At 38.8% G+C, this 24,197-nt stretch overlaps 1 long non-coding RNA gene across 1 annotated transcript; it reads right to left on the reverse strand.

Moving 5' to 3' along the window:
• Positions 1-93: 93 nt before the first annotated feature.
• Positions 94-18,130, reverse strand: LOC308339452. Its single transcript, XR_013966519.1, has 3 exons — positions 17,984-18,130; positions 7,112-7,195; positions 94-1,008 (listed from the first exon to the last, which is right to left on the reverse strand). It is a non-coding gene; the product is annotated as an uncharacterized lncRNA (long non-coding RNA).
• Between the last annotated feature and the right edge of the window lie 6,067 nt (positions 18,131-24,197).

The following is a 24,197-nucleotide window of genomic DNA, read 5'->3' on the forward strand; positions in this document are numbered from 1 at the left end:
CAATTCCTGAGTTGTTACTCTAGTGGGGGAAGGAAAGAGAGAAAGAGAGAGAGAGAGAGAGAGAGATTTTCTTTTTTTTTTTTTTTTTTTTTTAGTTCAGAAGGAAAAGATCTTGGAAAATATAACTAAATCTTAGTAAGTTCTTCCCATATTGACTTATATTAACTTGTTTCAAATTCTGTCTGAACGATAGGCCAAATTTTGGTTCACACAGATCAGATAAATTCAGATAATATAAGAAATATATGTATGTACTTGTTTTAAAGTTAAATTTAATGCACATGTCCAATTGTCCCATAAAGTTTATCAACAAAAACAGTAGTTTCCTTCTTTTTACTTTTAAAGTAATTGCCCCATTTCTTTGAGATTATCATTTTAAGCTCTTTCAGCTACTTATGGAAATTAAATCCCTTAAATAATATTATTGTAATGAATTTTATCAGCATTATACACAAACTTTTGAAGACACATAAGCTATGTATGAAGATAAAAGTAAAGATTAAGTGATCTTATGCTGCACACACACACACACACACACACACGTCTCCCCCACTTTCAGGCTCTCTCCTATTATCTAATTATACATGTTTACATGAAGTGACCTCTGCTGAACCAAGAAGCATCCTATGATTATGTTTCTTCTTTCATACCATTCTTTATTTCTCCTGAAGCTAATAAACACCTCTTTTTCCTTTTGCTTGGTTTCCTATGTACCTACTGTAATTTTTCCCCAAGAGCTTTGACCTATCTGTTCAAAACAAACCTATTAAATCTATTGTGCTTATCTCTAATATTTTCCAGGTATTTAATTCTTGGGATAATCCATCAGTCCCACTTTCTTCTGGAATCCCCCTTTGTGAAGACCTTCATTTCCTTCTCCAACGTGAAATGCTCTTTTGGCTTCTTCTCCTCCTGGGGTGGAGTGTCCTTGGTCTTTTTTTATGTTGATCTGGAAGGGGGCCTTTTTTGACCGGGCACTGACTGTTATCTGGAGATTATCTTGCTGTCCTGGATAGGAAACAACATAGAAAACATGAAACAGAAGTGAAGTTGCATGGTATTGACTGACGTAGCCATAGAGCTCATGTCAGGGTACATCCACAGAGCAGACAGGGATGGCTACAAGGGCCATGGAGAGCTTTAAAAAAAGTTTTGCTCTCCTTTCATATTTCATGTAAAGTGTGAAATCCATTTAGATTTCTAAACAAAACTATTTTATGGCACATGGATATTGTTCTTTGAAAACAAGTTATTACTCAATGGGTTCCCATTGTCTTAGGTTAAAAACAAAGTCTCTAAGTGGACCCGCTAAGTTTCTAAGGCCCTGATTATCATCTGGCCAGACTCACATGTCTCATTGCTCTAGTCTCTTTCTCAGTCCCATCCATACATGGCTATCAGCAATATGGCTCTGTGTAGGTGCCTTTCACGTGTCTGTACCCCCAGCCTGCACGTGGGCTGTTCTGTCAGCCTGCTGTGCTCTTCAACTAACCCAGCACCTCTCCTCCTTTACCTGATTGACTCATTCACTTCTGCTTCAGATCTTACTTCCTCGCAGAAGTCTTCCCAACATGGCACACAAAGCCAGTGTCCTTCATGATGTGTTCCCCTGGGTCCCTGTACTCTCTGCACATCGTCTTGATGGCAGTGGGAATTTACATATTTGTCAGTTATTTGATTGTCTCACTCCCCCAAGAGTTCATTGGCAACATAAGAATTGGGGGCTTACTATTTTGTTTGTTTGGGCTCATAATCCATTCCTCAAGCCCTAGCACAGTCTCTGGAAATAGAAGGCACTTAATAATTACTGACATGAATAAATAACAGCTAAATAATTAAAATTTGATGAGAAATAAGCATGTCAGTGTGGCTTAATTTGCTGTACTTTGAACATGAGATAGTGCCTGCACATAGTTTTCATTTAGTAGATATTTCTTGAGTTAATGCTTTAATTGATGAAAATTAACTTCGTTGTTTCAAAGTAGTGTGTTAGGATAAGTTTGACTCCCAGAGAAATTTAAATATGGGCATATATGTTTCAAAGCTCCCGGGATCCAAATTATCATTGAATTCAGATGCATGTCCATTATATTATTATTTTAAAATTTGTCCAAACCATTCTCTCTTATACTGTGCCTATATAGTTATGAACACTCATTAGGTCCAGACTGTACAAGTGCATTGCACTTACTTTTGTTTTGTGTTGTTGAGATATCACAAAGTCCATGAGAGAAAGCTATGTTCTAGATATCCACAGAAGAAGTCTTCAGATTTTCCCCCTCTACTTTTTTTTTTATACTTACTTTACTACAGTTTTATCAAGCTTGATTATCTATATTCAACTTTGCAAATTGAAAGGGTAGAGAGAGTTTATTAAAAAATAAGAAGAGTTGATTGCAAAGAAGGTGACAGAAAATCTTCCAAAGACAAACACAATTAAACCACACACACACACACACACACACACACACAGAGCAGTGATTTAATTAATCGCTGAAGTGTTCTACATTCCTTGGTTGAATCTAAGGACATTTAAGTAGTATTAAAGTAAATGATTTGCGTTAAAATGCTTTTGACTAATTAAGAAATAACCAACTCAGTTTAACATGCAGGGAATGCTTAGCACATTTTCAGAATGTTTCAATTCAGAGTAATTAAATAACCTAGTTCCAGGACTTAAGGGAATTTGCCCTCAGGGATTTCCAAAGCTTGGCTTTCTGGAAGGATCCAATCCCCAAGGATTCTGAATGGCCAAGGTTTTATTGTACTTCCTGAGCTAAATTTCCTGCTGATAATAAAAAAAAAAATAAAAAAATTTTAAAAAAATAGAGGGTTTCCTGTTTGGTTTCCCTTGTTTGTGTGTTTCCATAGAATTCACAGTGGCCGCAGAGTTTCAGAGTGACAAAGAAAAATTCAAAATATGAAGAAATAACTTCCCCATGTTGAGGACTGACTTTTGAAATGGTGTATGTAGTTGTATAAATTGTCTTTGTCTGTGCAGTGTTAATGTTAGTTGAATATTAAAGACAACTTGTAAGATAAGAATAACCAGTAAAATACTAGGACCTACTCTCTTTTAGTCACTGCTGAGAAAGGTACACTAGTTTTTCTACTGAAAATACCAAGTTAAATTTAGAAGATCTAATGGTTCAAGTATGAATTGTGCTATTATGCCCTTCTCTGAGTTGGTAGAATCATCTTGGGCAATAGTTTTTTTATGGATTAAATAGAAATACTATTATTCAGCCTACCAGGTTGCTAAGGTATGGACAAACAGAATAAGATATTAAACATAAAGTGGGTTTTGAAAAGAAAACAAATATGGGTGTCAATCACCATGTTTTGATATGCTCATAGTAAAAACAATATGACCTTATTGGCATGGGCTCATTTATAATTATACTGGTTTACAACAATGCTTCTTACTTGTATTAATACCCTAGCAAAAGCAACTAGGCACAATGGCTTCAAATGAGGATAGTGTCAATACTAATCGTCAGGATTCTGTGTCTTGGGGTCTAATTTCCATTGGGTGTAGTCAAATTTCTTTCAAGTCTTAGGCCTATTTTAGTTGTCACCCACATTGCTGAAATTCAGAACAATACTAGCATGTCCCATTCGGCCAAGTTGGGGTGGAGACACCTTCCTGTACATGTCCGCTGACCCAAGTCGCATTTCTGCCTTTGAGCTGGCGGTGAAGAGACAGGCAGTTCTATTCCTTTGAACATTTTATTTCTTTGTTATATACTAACAATGCCAGACAGATTTAACTATTTTAAATAAAATCATCAATGAGCAAAATTGCCAAAGACTTTGAATGCCACAAATATTTACAATGCTCCTGAAACGGTAGGATTTCTTATGTGTCACACTTACCAGATTTTCAATACAATTGGATTATGCTGACCCTTGGGAGCTGGGAACTAATTAACTGGACTCCTCTTAGACCTTGGTATAGAGTCTGCTAAATGCCACGTCCTGAACGTCCTCTGGGTTTGGGGAAGCGAGGCTATGTGTATACAGATACGATGAATGAATAGCTTTGCCAGAAATTGCTCCTGTCATAAATATTTAATTTTTTAGCCATCCTTTCTCTACAGCTGGTATTGTATTATTTAAAACTGGTATTTTCCAGGGATGCTAAGGAATTCAAGTTGTCACAAATAAGGAGAAGCCACAGAGCATTTCTCAAACACATGTGAGGGCAGGAGTCTTAGGGATGCAGGAGAAAGTAGATGGTCTTTACGGCATAGTTAGGAAGCAGTGTGGAGGAGCTAGCCCACATATTTTGAATCCTCTGCATCAGGGACATGACCTTGCAGTGATATAAACATGGCTCTATTCTGCGCCCGAGTTTTGGGGGTGGGGCATGTCAGCAATATGAACTAGAGACCAAAATGACAAAGCCTTTCCTCTCATGATACTTGCAACTCTCTTCACGCAGACTAAGAGAAAAGAAGCCAAGATTTTGCTTCTATCATTCCACCTTCCTATAACTCTTCAGAATTTTTCTGTCCTGTAAGTATTCTAGATTTCTAGAGCCAGAAACAGTAACAACTAAACAAAGGTCACTGAATTGTCAGTCAGCAAACTGGTAGAAGTAAAGTGTCTCTGGCAAAAGAGGCAGACAAGACTGAGACAATGAAACCAAATAAAAGGATTCTATTTTGATGTGTTTTACTCAAGCATTGACAAAATGCTGGCTATTTCCCTCCTCTTCCACTTCCTTCTCCATCTTCCCTCCTTTTAGTGAACAGTTCCACATTTTTCTAATTGACGTAAGCCTGGTTTGCACATGTCGAGTTAAATAACGTTGGAATTTATTGAATTTCAAATATAGTATTGGATGAGGGATTCCTTGTTATCTTTAGTGGGAACTCATTTTATCAAGGCCCCTAAAGAAAGAAAAATAATCTTGTATAAGGAATTTGACACATAATCAGACTGGTAGTTGCTATAAATCAGTTAAGATAATACATGAACTATTTTTGTGCATCTTTTCCCCTTTACTATTGTCTAAGTCCCATTCCCCAAATCATCACTTTAAAGACAGTTATAATCTTGCCAACTGTCCTGAGAATCTTGCACAGATATTAGGGCCTGGACCTCGTAAGATCCAGGAGGCAGAGAAGGGTCCAGAGACTGCTATAACTTGTAAACAAGCTTGAATTTTTCCAAGGATAAGATGAATCCTGGACTGAACTCCGAGGTGCCTGACTGGAAAATCTCACACACCCATCATGTTGATTTATTAATTCCTAATAATCTTGGACGTAGGAAAGGGGATGCCTGTTGAGATTCCTACACCCGGGTAAAGGCTTTTAAACTCACCTATTGTTCGCTATTTCCTAGTTCATTTCCAACAACATTGTAACTGGGGCCAAATTTAGCTGATTTTTAGTTAAGTTAAACCAAGAAACTTTGAAAGACAGTAGAGAAAATTGTTAACACTAATGCAAAAGTAGAAATTATTCAGGATGTAAAAGTCTCACTTTGGAAAGCTAAATTTAATGGGTTATTAATATGTAGCTAAATAACACAAAAAAACTGTTAGAACAGGGTTTGGCAAATTGTGGCCTGTGGGACAAGTCTGGCTTGCTGCCTCTTTCGGTAAATGAGGTTTTTAACTGGGGCACAGCCACACCCATGTGTTTACGAATTGTCTATGGCTACTTTCTCAATGCAGTGGCAGAGCTGAGTCGTTGGGCAAGAGACCATAGGGCTGGCAAGGGCCCACATATTTACTATCTTATCCTTTATGGAAAATAGTTCACCAACACCTGTTTTAGACATGAGCATTCTTTATTAAAATGGTCTTTGAGAACAAGACTATGGAAAGAATGAGACTCAGAGTAACTGATTTTCTTGGTTCTCTCTCTTGGTTTTCCCTTGAATGTTGCCATGTTTCAGGGACTGTGTAAGCTCTTCAGATATCTTATCCCATTTAATTTTAAGATTCCCTTTCTGAGGGTGGTACTATGGATATTCTCATTTAGTTAAAGGAAGTCAGGTTTTGAGAAGCTGACTAACTCATATAAGTTACCCAACTAACAATTAAGAGATTAGGGACTCAAGAGTATCTGACCAGTTATGAAACCCAGTTTTGGAGTTACAAGTACATATTTGCATATATGCAAGCATCCAGAGGGGTTGATGTGATGATTAAATAATCAACCTTTTTTTTTAATGGGAAGTTAAAATTTATTGAAAATGTTTTCTTTGCTTATAAATACTAGTCATATGATTAGCCTCACACATTCTAAGATATCTAAAAGTACCTGACATTGTAGATGTTTAGTAAAAGTTCATCTTGGCCCTCTTCCTTTGGATTTCATTCTTCTGGTTGAATTGAATTGAAATGGATTTTGAAAAATCAATGTATACTCGGCATGGATATAGCATACCTAATTCCAGGAAAAGGCAAGAGTCATAGGACTTTCTCCTGCCTAGGAGTGGCCCACCATCAGTGGCTCCTGTGTGCTTTTGTAACCCTATTGTAGTGAAAACTGGCCTTGAGCTATGCACAAGCTCCTCCCCAGTCTCAGTTAGGAATGAGGATGAGTCTCAGTAACAGAGATGACTGGGATGTAAGCTCCATGCTATGGTTATGAAAATGACTTTATCTTACTATTATTTTTTTTCATTCAAAGCTCACTGACTCCCACAGGACCAACTCCCTGACCTTAGCATCATTAGCACCATGCTCTAACCAGCTAAGCTAATTGTCCTATTAAGATTCATAAACTCAAATTCAAAAACTCTAGGGTAGGAAGAGAAGCTACCTAGATTCGTGTAGCCTTTTTAGTTAGCTTCCCTGATGAGATGACTCTTTCCCTGTATGACTGGGCTTCTAAATAACACATTTGTGTACTGCCAAATTATCTGTTTTATTGTTTTTAGAAATAAAGTACTATTGGACTTAGGAGTAGACTGAAAACAAATAGAAAATTTGGAATTGTGTGCTGAATTCACACAGTATATGCTTCTGTGTTTTACATAGGAGGTGGAGGTTGAATATACTTCATTCTTGGTGGGGAAAGGGAGGGTCGCTGACCTCTCAGCTGGAAACCCTGGGCACAGAGACAGGCTGGTGTTCCATTCAGACACTTACCTGTGTTCAGTTCTTCAACAGCCAAACTGAGATGAACTCTTACCTCAACAGACTTTCTGCCCATCCATGCAGATGTACCCATACCTGGCAACAGAAAATAGACACATTCTAGATACTTACTAATAAACACAGTCTTAAGCTTGTAGCCACTAAACACAGGGGGAAGGTCAGTATTAATAGATTTTTTTTGACTTGAATATTAAAAACCCATTAATGGGATCGGTAGAGAACACATTTGGTTGGTTTCCTACAAAACCACTGTTCTCCTTTAAAATAGTTTTACTGAGATATGACTGACATAAAACACTGTATGTTTAAGATGATTTGACTTACTTGGACTGTGAAATTATTAGCACAATAAGTTTCGTTAATATCTGTCATCTCATGTGGATACAAAAAAAGAAACAAAAAAATATGTATTCTTTTCCTGTGATGAGAACTATATATGTTCTCCTTGCAGAATCTACTCTCTTAACTTTCATATATACCATATAGTAATGTTAACTAAAGTTATCCCTAGTACTTATTTATCTTATAACTGGAAGGTTGTACTTTTGGACCACCTTATAATCACTGTTCTTTTTTTTAAAAGATTTTTATTTGGGATATTTATTTGAGAGAGAGAAACAGAGATAGCGACAGAGAGCACAAGTGGGGAGGAGAGGGAGAAGCAGGCTTCCCATTGAGCAGTGAGCCTGTCGTGGGACTTGATCCCAGGACCTTGGGATCATGACCTGAGCAAAGGCAGATGCTTAATCAACTGAACCACCCAGGTACCCCCACTGTTTTTGAATTCTATCTTGACAGCATGCTATCATACTTGGAGATTCATGATCAAAATAGGCCTATGAAGTTCATCATTGGTGCAGTCCCTTTGGAAAACAGTGTGGAGATTTCTCAAAAAATTAAAAATAGAGCTACCCTATGACCCAGCAATTGCACTATTGAGTATTTATTCCAAAGATACAGATGTATTGGAAAGAAAGGCCATATATACCCCAATGTTCATAGCAGCAATGGCCACAATTGCCAAACTGTGAAAAGAGCCCAGATGTGCTTCGATAGACGAATGGATAAAGAAGATGTTGTCCATAAATACGATGGACTATTACTCAGCCATCAGAAAGGATGAATTTTGCATCAACATGGATGGGACTAGAAGAGATTATGTTGAGTGAAAAAAGTCAAGCAGAGAAAGTCCATTATCATATGGTTTCATTTACTTGTAAAACATAAGGAAGAACACGGAGGATTTTAGGGTGAGGAAGGGAAAAATGAAGGGGGGAAATCGGAGGGGGAGATGAACCATGAGAGACTGTGGACTCCAAGAAACAAACTGAGGGTTTTAGAGGGGAGAGGGTAGGGGAATGGGTTAGCCCAGTGATGGGTATTAAGGGGGACACATACTGCATGAAGCACTGGGTGTTATATGCAAACAATGAATCATGGAAGAGTACATCAAAAACCAACAATGTACTGTATGGTGACTAACCTAACATAATTAAAAAAATACATCTATAGCTAAAAGAAAACTCATCATAGCATTTTTGTTGAAACTGTTCTTGACTATATGGCATTCTTTCATTTTCTGGCCAAATCTTTGGCCAATGTTCAAACCAGGAATATGTATAAGTCACCTGAAAAAGTGTCCTTTTGTTATCTTAGAGACACTGTGTATCTGGTATTGAAGCTTGCCCCTTTCAATTGGCAAATCAAAGACCGAGGGCCAAATCTGTGATATTTCTAGAGCACATATAGCACCTGTGCCTTCAGCCTATGTCCTTGTCTCAATTTGAGTCATATGTATTTGTATTCTTTCATAAATCCATGTTCTTTTGTTATAACATCTCTACTGTTTCTTCAGAAGGGCCATTTTTGAGTGGGTACTTAAAATATGGAGGATACTTAAGTGGACAAAATTTGACCATGTGTAGGCTTGGTAACTACACAAGGGAAATGTGGCATCTTCCTAACCTGAGGTCCAGAGCAGAAATCTTTAATCAATAAAGGTTCTCATTCCCACAAGTCTAGACTTTCCTTCTCAATTCACCCTTCATATACTCTCTACCAATTGATTGAATTTGGCACTTAAAACCTATTCGTCATTTTTGCTTTAGAGGTGTTTTCCATGAAGTTTTTTGTTTTTGTTTGTTTGTTTGTTTTTTTAAACATATTGCCTCTCACCTCTAACTTCAGTAAAATTGCTTTCTGGTTTCCTTAATGTGAAATACAACCTTTGCACCATGAAAAAACAGTAAAATAAAATGGTACTGTAATAACAACAATATATACGTTTTAAAATAATTTACATTAATAATAATTTTCCTGAATGTATTTTTTTTTAAGACTGAGAAAATACATTTCTTGTTCCTTGTGACCCACGAGATCCCTGACATTTAAGAAGTAAAATAGCAAGACTATACCTTCTCTCTGAACTACTCTGGTTCTTGAGGATCGTGGAAACCTTTGTCTAGGTGTGACTTATCTCAGCCATGTTTTTTGTAAGGAAAATGATTTCCATATGTCCCCACAACTTCACAGCCAAAACATTTGTGCACAGTTCGGGCGAATGCTTCCCGTAGGGTGCAGTCCCTTGGTTTCAAGTCATGAATAGAAAGGCTCCGGATTACAGAAAAGAATTGGACTGTCTTTGCAGTGTGTACAAACACACACGCACGAGCGTGCATGCCTTCTCACTGTATCGCAGTGATTTAGAATAACTTTGGGTTCATTCTCTAGATAGATGTACTCTAACGAAAATGCCATCATCAGAGCTCACGAGTGAATTTAAGTCAGTGTTACATCATAGACAACATAAGGTAAAGTATCAAAGGGGAAATGGTTATAAAAATTTATTTTGGTGTGTGTCTCGGAAAACCTCAGTGGTCCAAATATGCTGCTTGCCTTCCTGTATTTCCAGCTCCCCAGAGTAATGGCCCATTCCAAAGCCAAGCAATTTTGAAAATTAAAAACATATTTTATTAATAGCTCAAATACAGGAAGAACACAACAGTCCTTCCTGGTGATGTAATTGAACCTGATGATTTGAATTAAGAATATGCTAACATCTGGTAGTACCCAAAACACGGCCTATTAGAAATGGAACAGGCTAATCTCTGAAGCAATATTCACACATTCTCTATTTTTTTTTTTTTTTTTTAGAAACAAGAAGTCTATTCCCCTAATAGTTCTGTATCATTTAAAAAATATGTATAATTAAAGAAAGAGGGAATTTCGGCTTTAAGGCTGTGTTCAAACTTACAGAAATGGCAGTCATACAAAAAAGGCTTCTGAGGAGTCCTGAGTGTCAGACAGGAGGTAAAAACAGAAAATCCCTTTCTCTGATGTTATATCAACATGCTTCTATCAGATCGGAACTGAGGGAAAATGTATTATTCAGCATGACAGAATTTAGGATAAAGTACATAGATAAGTACGTGGATACAAAGTTAAACTGAGGTAGGAACCCTAAACAGGTCCTTTATTGTGTTGTTATTAAGACATTGTCAGCCTTGGAAGGAATTAAATTATATCGTGGCAATTTGAAAAGTTTCCCTTCATATGCACACACCAAATAAGGGAATTAGGGAAGAAGATGAAGAAGAAGAAAAAAAAAAAAAACAATATACAGAATTTCTTTCATTTCAATTTTCAAGAAAGGCCTCGGCAGGGGTTTTCATTTGATAAATGCAAAAAGACAACCTAATAACAGCTTGCTTTGTTCCAAAATTAGGAACGGAAAAAGGTGGAAATGAGCATGTCGCAGGATTTTTAGGGAAAGGACAATTTGGTTTCGGGACTGAAAATTCAGTTTTTTGTCCAGAGCATGGAAAATTACTAGAAAAGTTACAAAACAGATATCTAAAGTGGCTTCAGGCATCATTGTGCTAAATTTTGTTTGTTTGTTTGTTTTTCTCTCAGCAAGTGTTCTTAAAGAGGTTTTCTATTTTGGGTTTCTCAGGAACAAACATACATCAACAGTTTTCTTTCCAGAAAAGTGACCTGTGTTTCTGTTCTTTACCTTCCCGTCATGGAAATCTGTCACGCTTACCCAGGGCACAAATGAAAGCCATCCTCATCACTCTTTCTCCAGCTAGAAGAGCACTTCTTAGTTGTGAAATGATATGATAGATTGGCATTCATTTGTATAGCAGAGTTTACTTTTTACAATTTCGAACTTTTATGTGGTGTCAAAATTCAGAAAACAAATGCAAGCAAAGGACGGGAGTTCTTATACGTCCCTTACGATTGTTTATGTTTTGACATTTTAAAAAATATTTTATTTATTTATTTATTTGAGAGAGAGAGTGAGAGAGAGAGCACACAAGCAGGGGGGAGAGGCAGAGGGAGAAGCAGACTCCCTGTTGTGCAGGGATCCAGACATGGGGCTGTATCCCAGGACCCTGGGATCATGACTTGAGCCGAAGTCAGAGGCTTAACCAACTGAGCCACTCAGGTGCCCCATGTGTTTGACTCTTTTGTTGTATTATTCTCTGTCTCTGTCTCCTCTTCTCTCCCTTCATACACACACACACACACACACACACACACACACACACACACACACATATTATATTACTTTTTGGAAACATTTGAGGGTAACATTGTGCTTCCAGTTACAAATCAACTTCAGAGCATCTTGCCATTTTCTATATTTGTGACCCCCTTCTCCAAAAGTAAGAAACTTGGCTCCAATTATTCTTAGTATAAATACTCATTTGTTCAAGTGTTGGATACATGAATAGTAGTTTCATAATTGTTAATCACATTCCTGTAAAACACAAGTTTTACAATAGAGTACATATTTGTTTACAGGTTTTTGAGATACAATGTGCATACAGTAGAATACAAAGATCTTAAGTGTAGAATTTGATAAGTTTTGACAAATGCATATTCTCATTTATCCACACTCTGACAAAAATACAAAAAATTTCTATCACTTTGTCCCTTGCTGATAAATCCCTACCCCAAAGCAAATTAACCAAAAGAAATAGGAAAAATGAAAAAATGAAGGAAAGAACAGAGTCAATAAAACAGGAAATGCACAGGCAACAGAGAAAAATCAACAAAACCAACAGCTGAATATTTGAGCACCATGATACAATTGATAAACACTTAGATAGACTGATCGTTATTCAAAATGGAAGAGGAGACAGGAGTACAAATCTTTAGGATAGTGAAAGGCAACAGGGGAATATTGTGAACAATGTTATGCGATGTAATTTGTCTGTGTAGATGAAATGAACACATGCCTTAAAATACACAAAGTAACAATACTGACATGGGAAGAAACAGAAAAGCCAATTAGCCCTTATACTTGTTAAGAAAACGTAATTGGAGATTTAAAATCTTCCCACAGATAAATCCCTATGATTCAGTGGTAAACTGAAACTCTTAAGAAAGGAAAAATACAAATCTACATGAGCTTTTATTGTAATTTTTTCAGAAAAGAGAGGAAGAATATATTCTTATTTAATGTTATCAGAGCAACAAAACTCAAATACCAAGGCCAGACAAAGATGTTAAGTCAAAGACAATCTATAGCCTAACACCCTTTAGAACGCAAACTAAGCATGTCAATATATGATAAGTATAAATGGCAATGCAGATTGGGATTTATCCCAGAAATGAAAGGTTGGTTTAAATTTTTTTTTAATTTATTTATTCGTTAGAGAGAGAGTGAGCGAGCACAGGCAGACAGAGTGGTAGGCAGAGGCAAAGGGAGAAGCAGGCTCCCTGCCGAGCAAGGAGCCCAATGTGGGACTCGATCCCAGGACGCTGGGATCATGACCTGAGCTGAAGGCAGCCACCCAACCAACTGAGCCACCCAGGCGTCCCTGAAAGGTTGGTTTAAATGTTTGAAGATTCATCAGTGCAATTAGGTTTATGAAAAAGATAAAATTAAAAAAAATCACACTATTATCTTAATAGATGCAAAAAACCATTTGATAATATTTGTCCATTTATGATTTAAAATTAAAAAAAAAAAAAACTTCAACAAACTAGGAATTCCTGATAAAGGGCATCTATAGGAAGCCTATAGTCTCAATGTTGAAAGAGTGAAGCCTATATTGTGAGACTGGAAACAAGGCAACATTGTATACTTTCAAAACTTTTATTCTATTTATTTGTTTATTTATTTTTTAAATAGGCTCCACACCCAACATGGGGCTTAAACTGACAACTGAGATTAAGAGTCACATGCTCTACCAACTGAGCCAGCCAGGTGCCCCTCAAAACTTATACTAGAGCTGGCAAAACTAATCTATGTTGATAGAAATCAAAATGCCTGAGAAACTGACTAAGAAGGACAGCAGAATACAGATAGGAGTAAGGGTTCCTTAGATGTCTTCATTACAATTGTGTATTTTGATGTATATAAATTATATTTCAGTGATCTCAAATTTAGTGTTCAGATATGCCTGTTCCTTTAAACCATTCAGCTTCTGAATTTTTATTTTTCATTTTGATCATTGTACTTAAAACTTTTCATATTCCTTAACATCTTAGGAAAAATTCCAAAACCTCTAATGATTCATGCTTTTGTATAATCCCCCTTTTTTGAGTATGGGCAGGACCTGCAATGTGCTTGTAACCAGTATAATATGGCAAAGGTGATCTGATATTTCTCCTGTGATAATGCTACATTATATAGCAAAGATAAAGGGATTTTACAGAAGTAATGAAGATTCCTACTCAGTTGATTTTCAGCTAAACTAAAAAGATGTCCCTGGGTGGGTCTGACCTAATCAGATGAATCCTTTAAAAGTGGGTCAAGAAGTCAAAATTCCTGAGCTTCAGATAAGATACTAGCCCCAGCTGATAGCTTGAATGCAGCTTTGTGAGATCCTGGGCAAAAGATCAAGCCAAGCCATATCTGGGCTCCTGACTCATTATAAATGTAAGAAAATGAGCACGTGTTTTTTCAAGCTCCTAAAAGTGTAGTGGTAATTTGTTATTCAGCAATATAAAACAAATGCACTTGATTTTACTTTTCATTTCATACCTATGATACCTCTTGGATTTCTCTGCATTTAGTCTATGACTTTTTTTTCCAGAGGAGATAGACTTTCTCTTTATTGAGTTTTGGGTCTATTGTTCATGTGGTTCATTTAGAGTTATTTTGGGTTAAAATTTTGTCTTTGCATTTGATTCATCATGGTTTAGTGGCTGTAGGTTTTGTTTTTAATACCTTGCCTTCACAATTAGCACTCAAGTTGTTCTGCAAGAGAGGGCGCAGAGAGTAAGACAAGATCTCTTCTGGATATGGAGCCCCCCTTCCCTTTGACTGAGTTCTCTGGGCAAACTTCTCAGGGCTTGCTCAGTGGGGCTTTTCTATCAAGACCCACTGAACAGTCCTAGACCATGCTGGAGTCAACTACTGTCCACCTAATTTTTCTTTCCTGCTGTGGCTGCCGACAGCAACAATGGCCTCAGGCAATGCTGTGCTTCTCTGTCCAGCACAAACACCCATGTTAGACTCCCTCCCCAGCTCTGCTGTCCTCAACATCCCCCCTTCCTTTTTTATTTATTTTTATTTTTTTTTAAGATTTTATTCATTTATTTATTTGAAAGAGAGCACAAGCAGGGGGAGCAGCAGGCAGAGGGAGAGAGAGAAGCAGACTCCCCACTGAGCAGGGAGCCCCACAGAAGCCTCAATCCCCAAACCCTGAGATTACAACCTGAGCTTAACCAACTGAGCCACCCAGGTGCCCCATCCTTCTTCCTTTTTAAAGATAATATTTCTCTTGTGTTTAAATCAAGAGAAAACATTATTGTTTCATGGTAGGCAGAGGAGAGACAAGATTGCCCAACTATTTAAATGTTGCACTTTAATTACTTCCTCTGATAATTGCCCAATGCCTTTGTCCTGCTCTTGCCATGCATTTTACTCAGTTGGGTTATCCCTGGAATTTCTGGAAGACCTCTGTTCCCTTGAGTGTATTTGAGTTTGTGGCTTCTCTGCTCCTGATTATCTATTCATATGAGTCTATCAGGTTCTTATCTCAGGAATTCTTCAAAATCTCTAATATACCAATGACATTCTGCCCCATTTTCAAAACTTGATAGGTATTTCTATCATCGTTTTGTTGTTGTTGTTGTTGTCATTTGTAATCTTAGGAGATTTGAGGCAGAGGAGAGATGCTTTTAATCCACTCTCTTGTTGGGGCGCCTGGGTGGCTTTGTTGGTTAAGCATTTAACTGTTGATTTTAGCTCAGGTCATGATCTCAAGGTTGTGAGATAGACCCCTGGGTAGGGAAAAAAAATTCCTGGTCAGCAGGGAGTCTGCTTGATAGTCTCTCTCTCTCTCCCTCTGTCCCTCCCTCGGCTCTCTCTCACTTGCTCTCTCTCTCTGTCAGATAAATAAATAAAATTTAAAAAAAATCTATTCTCTTGTTATATTCTCATCTTTGAGGCAGTCAAATAACATGATTGGATAACTTCACAGATGAAAAATTGAGAGTCACAGATGGCTACCTGACTTACCCAAGTTCACCCAGCTGGCAAACTATAAAGATCTGAGCTTAAATCCTTTAACTTTTTTTTTTTTTTTAAGTCTCCAAGTCTTAATGCAATGTCTTCTTGTCTACCATTAAGACCTGACTTATAACTACTAACATGATGGAACATCCTTTCTCAATACACTTGATTTTTTTGTGTACTACTATACTAAGACAAATTATCTTGAAATTCCAGGAACCTGCATATCAAATCATACTTCATGATTCTGAAGCCAGCAGTGTATGTTTTAGTATAATTACAGTTCAGTGTGGCACGTGCTTTTGTTTGCTACCACAATTTCATATCTTCCACGTACACACGACACTCACACATACACCCTGAAATAACTAACAGAGCCCTCAGCAAGGTGTGTGCACATGCTCGGATGACACAGGTGGGAACTGACAGTGTTCATGGAGGGGAAGACGGGTCTACTAACTCAGCTCCTCATTATTGTCTCTCTCCATGTTAATACCATCATCTACACTGGAGTTTTCATTTGTGTGTTCATCTTGAGTGGGAGTTGTTTCTCTCTCTGTCTCTGCCTAATTATTCCTGTCTAGTCATTTTATAGTTGCCTCCACCTGCTCTCATTCTTCCTCGAGTCAGTACGAATCTTGTCTTCCTGGCTTGGGGCTCCCGTGTCATGTTGTTTTTGTTTATACAGAAGGTCCGATTACTGAACTGGGTTGGTTTCCTCCTGTACTCTTTCTGTAGGGGGACAACTTCATGCATGCTGGAGCCCTGGGAGAAGGGACAGATTATTTTAACTCTTCAGTAGCTTCTAGCTTAGCATAATGCACCTGGTGCAAATTCATTTTAACACAAGGGCTGCTTTTGATCTCTGTTACCCACAGTTTCCGAATCTGGGGACCAGGAGATTTAAGGTTCCTTCCTTTCTGCTCATGACTGTGGGAGTGGATCTCATTAGTTTTGTTACAATCCAAGAAGGTGACTCCTCTTATTTTTGTTAATTTTAACTTTTAAAAATGTTATCATTACTCTTGTGTTCATAGCGAGGAGGGGTTCCCTCAAAATATGAACAGAAAATGTCCCTTTGCTCAGAAGCCCCAGGATTTCTGTGTTCCATGGTAATTTTCCTCTCATTTCTGTTTGATGTGTGAGTAGAACAGGGTCCCTCCCTCACTGTGTTTTAAAAGTTCACTGCGATTCTGATAAAAGTAATCTGTAATTAATTTATTCATATCAGTAAATGTCTAACAGCAGGACTAAAACACTTTCAAATCACACTTTACGCTAGCCAGCTCAAGGACCGGACAGATGCCAAAATATTTTTCATTTGTGTTTTGGTATTTTATATTTGCTAAATATGAGCCATTATGTGATATATTTACATATATATGATGAGCATGAATCAAAACATTTTCCTTCTGATTTTCTTAATTGGTTGTGGAAGGAAAAATATCTTTAATCTTGTTTGTAAATGATGTTTAATTTTCTTAGCCTTAATTGGTGGCAGTATGAAACACTCTTCATTGGTAAAACACATACAGGAAGATCTTATTTACGGGCTTAATATCCTTAGTTAATGATTCTAACACCTGGAGCTATTCTTCTGTATGACTTGACTCAAGTAGCAACACTAGTAAGGTGAGTTGATCTGTCTTGTAAATTATAGACCTGTATGGTCTAAGGGGAAAAAAAAAACGCAGGGAGTAGAATCAAGTCAATTTTTAGCAAAATACGCTTATGGGTAGTAATCAGACATATTTTTCACGAATATGTCCAGCCAGCCTAATGTAGACTATTATGGAGGACAGGCAAACACGTTAGATCTTGAAAAGTCATAATGACAGGAGTTACTGGAATAAAACTAGCATGGGTTATAGCAGTCTTTGGTAATAAAAGGCTTAGAATTTAAAACGTTCCATTGGCGTTTTGTTATACAAATATTGTTCAAGTCTATCTTACCCTCATGCCACTTCCGAAGGGCTGAAAGAACCCTTGCCCTTGTGTTTACGCTTGTATTTAAAATAAGGAAAATAACCTCATGATTGAAATCACCGAGGTTTGTGACAAGGGCTCTTTTGATGAAAGGTTGATGGGGCCACACACAGCAGGAGGGAAGCCAGAGCTCCCCAGGTAATCACGGAGCAGGCTTTCTTCTGCGGCTGCCCCTCATGTGTCAGAACACACATCCGGGCCTGCCTGCAGCCCGAGGTATGGGGGAGGTATAGCCGAATTTCAGAAAAGGCTTCCAGATAGCTGGAGGAAAGGTTTTTGAAAATGCAGAAGGCATAAGAAACTTATCCTCTCATCCTCCTCCTCCTCTTCCTACCCCCCTCCTCCTTTTTCTCCTCCTTCTTTCCACAAAAATAAAAAGTAAAAGAAAACACTCTTGTACCTACCTGCTCTCCCTGCTCACCTGGCTCCTTCTCTCCCGGAGTTCACTCAGGACATGGGAGGATAGGACTTTTCATTGGCTCAGGAAACTTGTTTACCGGTAGAAGGAAGCCGCCTAATCAGCCTTGTCACCATTTGGCTCTGCTTAATTCAGATGTTAGTGGTGCCCATAAAGCTACATGGACTGTTGATTACCCAGCTTCCCCGTTGTAGCGAAAAACTAAACTTTGATTCATTGTTGATTGCTACAGAGTTATTGAAGGGCTTTCTGTGTATCTGCCAAAAGGGAAAAAAAAAGAAAAAAAAAAAAGAAACTACGGAAAAAGCCCAGGAAGAAACTTCAACACCAAATTGCTCCACCGAAGGGTAAGGCTATACTGACTGATGTACAGAACAAGGGAGAGCGTTTTATCATTTGTCACTTTGTCAGAGTAAATGTCACAAAAGGCATAATTAGAATGGAGAATCAAAAGCCATGATGCAAACAGGGCAGTCCAGTCAGCAGAGACACAGCTCTTTGGGAAAAACATATTCATTTATGATCAGATGGTGGGAGTGGGTCAGAGAATCTAAAGAGGGGAGAGCGTTTTCCTAAATATTTTGAAAAAAGGTCTTATTTCACAGAGGCTGAATATGCGTTGACACAGAATACTTGTGGCAAGATGAAGACACATTTTGTCCTGCATCCATTTCATCATAATATGTAGGGTTGAACAAGCTCAGCATAATCCCTTCTCATGCGGATTTGAAAATGAATCGAGAGCAGTTTTCAAACTCAAGTTCACATGGTCATTGACGGTCAGAGAGATGAACACAAGTTTTTTTGTTCCACACCAGATAATTGCTGCAGGCTCACAAAGGTATCTTGGATGGACCCTGCTGTGCTCCAGCACAAAATTTGGTTCAAAAAATGATTATAATGATTGTAATTACTTTGAAAACAGCAGAATCCTTCCATGATGAAAGGGGTAGAATGGTAAGATGTAAAAGCTGGAAGTGTGGGACGCCGAGGTGGCTCAGTGGGTTAAGCGTCTGCCTTCGGCTCAGGTCATGATCCCGGGGACCCAGGGATCGAAGGATCTTGGGATCCAGTCCCACATCGGGCTCCTTGCTCAGCAGGGACCCTGCTTCTCCCTCTGCCTGCTGCACTCCCTGCTTGTGTGCTCTCTCTCTCTCTCTGACAGATAAATAAATGAAATCTTAAAAAATATAAAGCTGGACTCCTCTGGGGTCCACTAGTCCAGCATTTCTTAAAGTGTGGTCTGCAGACACAGAACGTTAATTGAAGAATACGCAGGAAAAAGATGGCAGATGAAAACAATCTCTGGGCACATTATTTTTTAAAAGCTATGCTTAAACTCTTAACCTTTTTTTTTTTCCTGCAAGACTTTTTGGACCCTTTAATATAAGTGCATTTTGATTCTCCAAATGAGAGAATTCTCCCAAATTTAGTGTGCACAAGTACATATATAGTACGTGTGTGTGTGTGTGTGTGTGTGTGTGTGTGTGTCTGCGAACTAATGTTCTATGGGAGGCATTTAAAAAAATTTGTTATTTAATGCTTCTGTCTCATAAAGATAGAAACTGAGGTCAAAGCAGGTTGAACTGAGCAGTGGCTTCGTTGGTCCTGGCACTCAAGCTTCACGACTCCATCATGGTGGTCTTCACATAGTGCCATAAGACAACAATGGAGGGATACCCCCGGCCTAAGGAAAAGAGGCGGTGGCCGACAAGGTTTTATATTACAGATAGAGAGGCGATTCCAAATATTCCTCCCCTGACCTCCTACAATGTCAAGAGTTTCATTTTATTCTTGGGGGCTAAGGGCACTTACTCAATTGTGCCTCAGTGTGAACTCACTGGGGAGAGTACTATATTTAGCCATTGCGCTGCTCGCTGGCATCCACGATGGAAAGAAGCCAGATGTAGAATTGGTCTCCTTTAAGAATGTTTTAAAAAGAGAGGTGAGAAAAAGTCTAGATTGGTTCTTTTCTGTTTAATATGTATACATGGCGATTTTGTTGAATTCAGGAGGTCTGGGTGGGACCTGAGCATCTGCATTTTTACCAAGCCCCAGGCCATGCTAATGTCACTGGGCGTGTGCAGCGTGCTTTTGAGTAGCAAGGCACTGGATGATGGAGTCAGGAACGTGTAGAGAGGGAAGAGAGAACAGTGCGGAGTGCAGAAGCCAGCACAAAACGCTAGCTTTGCTTCCCCACAGTTTTGCTGAGGAGAGGAGAAACAAAGGCAAAACATATGTGATACTGGAATTGAACTTAAACACTGACTCTAAATTGTGGAATTTTGCTCTCGATTTAGCCACTGTTTTCTCTATGGGTCCTCTGTCTTACCCAGCCATTCTCATCTCAGACTCAGGAATGACCTGGAGACGGGGTCTCTCTCTTCCACTTCCTATCTCTTTCTTAACCTTGAAAAACCTTTTTGGAGAGAATCACGAGGACTTTAATTACATCAGATGTACAGGACATTTTTTAAATTGAGGTATAGGTGCTCCTGGGTGACTCAGTCAGCGAAACATCGGATTGTTGATTTCAGAGGTCAGGTCATGATCTCAGAGTCGTGAGACTGAGTCCTGCGTCGGGCTCTGCACTCAGTGGGGAGTCTGCTTGAGATTCTCTCTCCCTCTCCTTCTGCCCCCGGCTTGCTCTCTCTCTCTAAAAAAAGAAAAAATACATAAATAAAAAATGAATTAAGGTATAGTCATAAAAATTCCTATTTTGGGTGTGTTCTTCTTTGAACCTCAGTTTTTGGATCTCTTTATTGGGGACTGAAAAAAATATGATGATAAATGAGATGATATGTGTGAATGTGAATGTGCTTTTTAAAACACACTACACCATTCCCTCACCCCTCTCTTTGTTCCTGAAAAGGAATCAATGAACAGAATTTGGGGCTGGAAGTGAATACAGATTTTGGGTGCCAGAAAGATCTGCAGTTACACTGCTGTTGTTTGTCGCTATTGTTACGAAGACAGGCACCTGTTCCCACACTCCTGGGTCTCTCCATCAGTAAACACATGGTTCTTGTGCTGGGGAATAAGTAGGTACATATGGCAGTGGGAAAAAATGTTTTGTTGTGGAAACAACAGTTTCGCCCTTTCTTGGAGTCCCTTGCTATTTTTAATTAAAGACACTTATTTCTGTCACACAGTAAGGTATTTTCTAGGCCAAAGCTTTATGTAGACTGTCAAGGAATAAATTTTCTATCATTGCGCCTTATCTTAACAACTCCCTTTGGACAAGAAAGACTCCAGAGAGAGCAGAAAACAATGTGATGGGAGCCAACAGTCACTTGGGAAACTCTCGATTCCTGAGATCCACAGAACAAATCTGCTAAAATTTCTTCACGGGCGAGACTAGTTCTACAAAGAGGGAAGAGAGGGCTGTGCCAATGAAAGTCAGTTTTCACTAAAAAAGGAATGTTTGTCTTCATCGCAAAGGGGCCCATGGGTGATAGTAAGTAAACAATCCAAAACAGCAGCATGTCTCCCCACGTTCAGGTAGAGGCGACACCATGAACAGGAGAACTTGGGTTCAGCATCAGGTCCCGCCATCTTATAGTTTTATGAAACGAACGGACGTAACTGTTTCACACCTCAGTTTTCACATCCAGGAAATGGACGTGATAATACTCGCCTTTTGAATTTGAGTGAAAATTAAAAATAACTCATGTTAAACACCCTTGTATAATAAGGACTAAGGAAATAGTTGTAATTTTATTTTTGGTATCTATTTATTTTATTGCTCACTCTACAATTATTGCTTATTTTAGTATTTCTCTCTCCAGGTCTATGTTGACACTCCCCCTGCCCTGCCCTGTGGCATTAAATGCCTGCTCTTCCCACTGCCTTCTCTTCCTCCTGTAATCTTTTTTTTTTTTTTTTTTAAGATATTATTTATTTATTTGTCAGAGAGAGAGCGAGTGAGCACAGGCAGATAAAGTGGCAGGCAGAGGCAGAGGGAGAAGCAGGCTCCCCGCAGAGCAAGGAGCCCGATGCAGGACTCGATCTCAGGACACTGGGATCATGACCTGAGCCGAAGGCAGCTGCCTAACCAACTGCGCCACCCCGGCATCCCTCTTCCTCCTGTAATCTCGATGGGTTTCCAGCAATTCACACCTCCCTTCCCATCTCTCACCCCACTCCCTCATCCTCTCACTGCCACATTGTTAAATTCTATTGTACACTGATCTTCACAAAACCGGCAGGCACGCACAGTCCCATTGGGCATCCCAGGTATAGAGCCGAGGCATGGAGCCAAGTCATAATTATTTTCTAGAAAGTTATTTTTTCAATGTTAACGTAGCACATCCTAATTCCTATGCACATAGGGCCTAGGATTAGTTGGAAAGTGTTAAAGTATTTTCTGTGACTGCTCTGCCTTCTATAACCTTGAAAAAGTCATTTTCACTCTTCTCTTCTCAGTTCCCTAATGGAAAGATTAGAAAGATAATATCAGGAAGGTGCTATCTAAATATGAAATGATGTATAAAAGAAATGTCAGACTATGGCTGTCAGAAGCTGCTGATTCTCCCAACTGTATGTTTTTCTGTGACCTTCAATCTCCTACAGTTGGTCCAGGAGTCAATGTACAACTCAAGAACTACTTCAGTTCTCCAGAGCTCTCTTAGGGTGGCTGTTCTGCTTGTCTTGCCACTGGCAGATTTTCAGGCACTTGTTCAGGGAACTGGGCCCCAGGTTGCCAAGAACAGAGCCTGTTAATGTTGAGACTTGAATGAATTCATGCACACCAAGAGTGGAGAAGGATGCCCAGCATAAGGTGAACACTCGGTCGGTGTTAGCTATTAGCATTCACTTTGTCATTTCCGAACCTTGCTTGCCCATTGGGTTCTGTTGTATTGCTTAGCTTTTCTCTTCAGGACCTACCACTCAACATTGTTCTTTGGGACCCAGACTCCCGCTTAGCCATCTTTGCTTTGTAGACCCTACCTTGCATTGCAGATCTCTCTCTCCCAGTTTCTATGCAGCTATTTCTATCCTATATTTAACTCATGCACTTTGCAATCCACTGCCTTTGGGGTCCTGAGCTGACAGTGAGAAGGTGAATCCCATTGGGCAAATTACCTGTTCTGTTAAAGCAAAACTTGAGAGAGTGTCTTGGTGGCGTTGGAGGGTGGGGGGGGGGTGTCAACTGTAATCGAGCAGGCTCACTCAATCCCCCTGAATTCTCCCAGGCCAAAGGGAGTATCTAAAAGGACCTTGGAATTGGGTCATTTTTCAAACCCAAGAGTCTATAGTTTCCTATAGTTTGAAATGTACTCATGAGCAAAATCATTCTAAATTTTCATACTTACACCTCCCTAGAAGGTGTGTTAATACTTTTAATATAACATTTCAGAACTGTAAGAGGATGGTTTTGTGCTGGGTGTTTTAACCAGTGTTTGTTGCTTTAATGTGGTAAATGTGTAAAATTGTTTCATAAATGGTTTAAATGAAGATTGTATGTATTTTTAAGTCTAGATTTTTCTTTTCTTACATGCATAATCATCTATCTTTGTAAAATTTTATTTTTCTTTCTTTGCAATGAACTTTTCTTAAGTAGTCCTCTTTTTTCCTTCCTCGCCAGAGCTATTTTCATTTCGAAGTCACAACTTCTAAACTGGGGATCATGACTTCCTTGCTTTTTTAGCCAATAATTTCTACTTGAGCACTATACAATTTTCATTCTCCTTAAGTCTTTTCACACTTTGAGCTTTGTATTTATAATTAAAGTTAAAACTCACTTTCACATGGTTTCAAAGGAAGAAAGTTTTACTGACGTGATTATTTTGCATACGACCTTCTGTTTTGTAGTAGCCATGCAGGCTACTCCAGGAAACACCCAGCTGAGTGTGAAGATTGTCGTCAGCATCAATCTGTCCCCTTTCGTGAAATAGTTCATGTTCAAGGCCACCTGAGTGGGCCTCTCCATAGACTTGCTGCAAAGGCATCACTGCACGTTCTAGACCAGGGGTCCCAAACTTCAATGCCCACAGGAATGAAGCAGTTCAAGGAAATGAGTGAAGCCAAAGGGTGGAAATAGTTGTGATGATGATGAGCTAAAGACTAGCTGTCCCATCCAAACTGGGTAGCCATCGTTCCATTCCAATAGATTATCGCCAACCGTTATTCTGGACCTGCAGATTTTTCAAGAGCCTGATATGTAGATTCAATTAAAAATGAATGTGAGGGGACCTGGG

This window comes from Martes martes (genome assembly GCF_963455335.1).
Source record: "Martes martes genome assembly, chromosome: 3".
In the NCBI taxonomy this organism is placed as follows: domain Eukaryota; kingdom Metazoa; phylum Chordata; class Mammalia; order Carnivora; family Mustelidae; genus Martes; species Martes martes.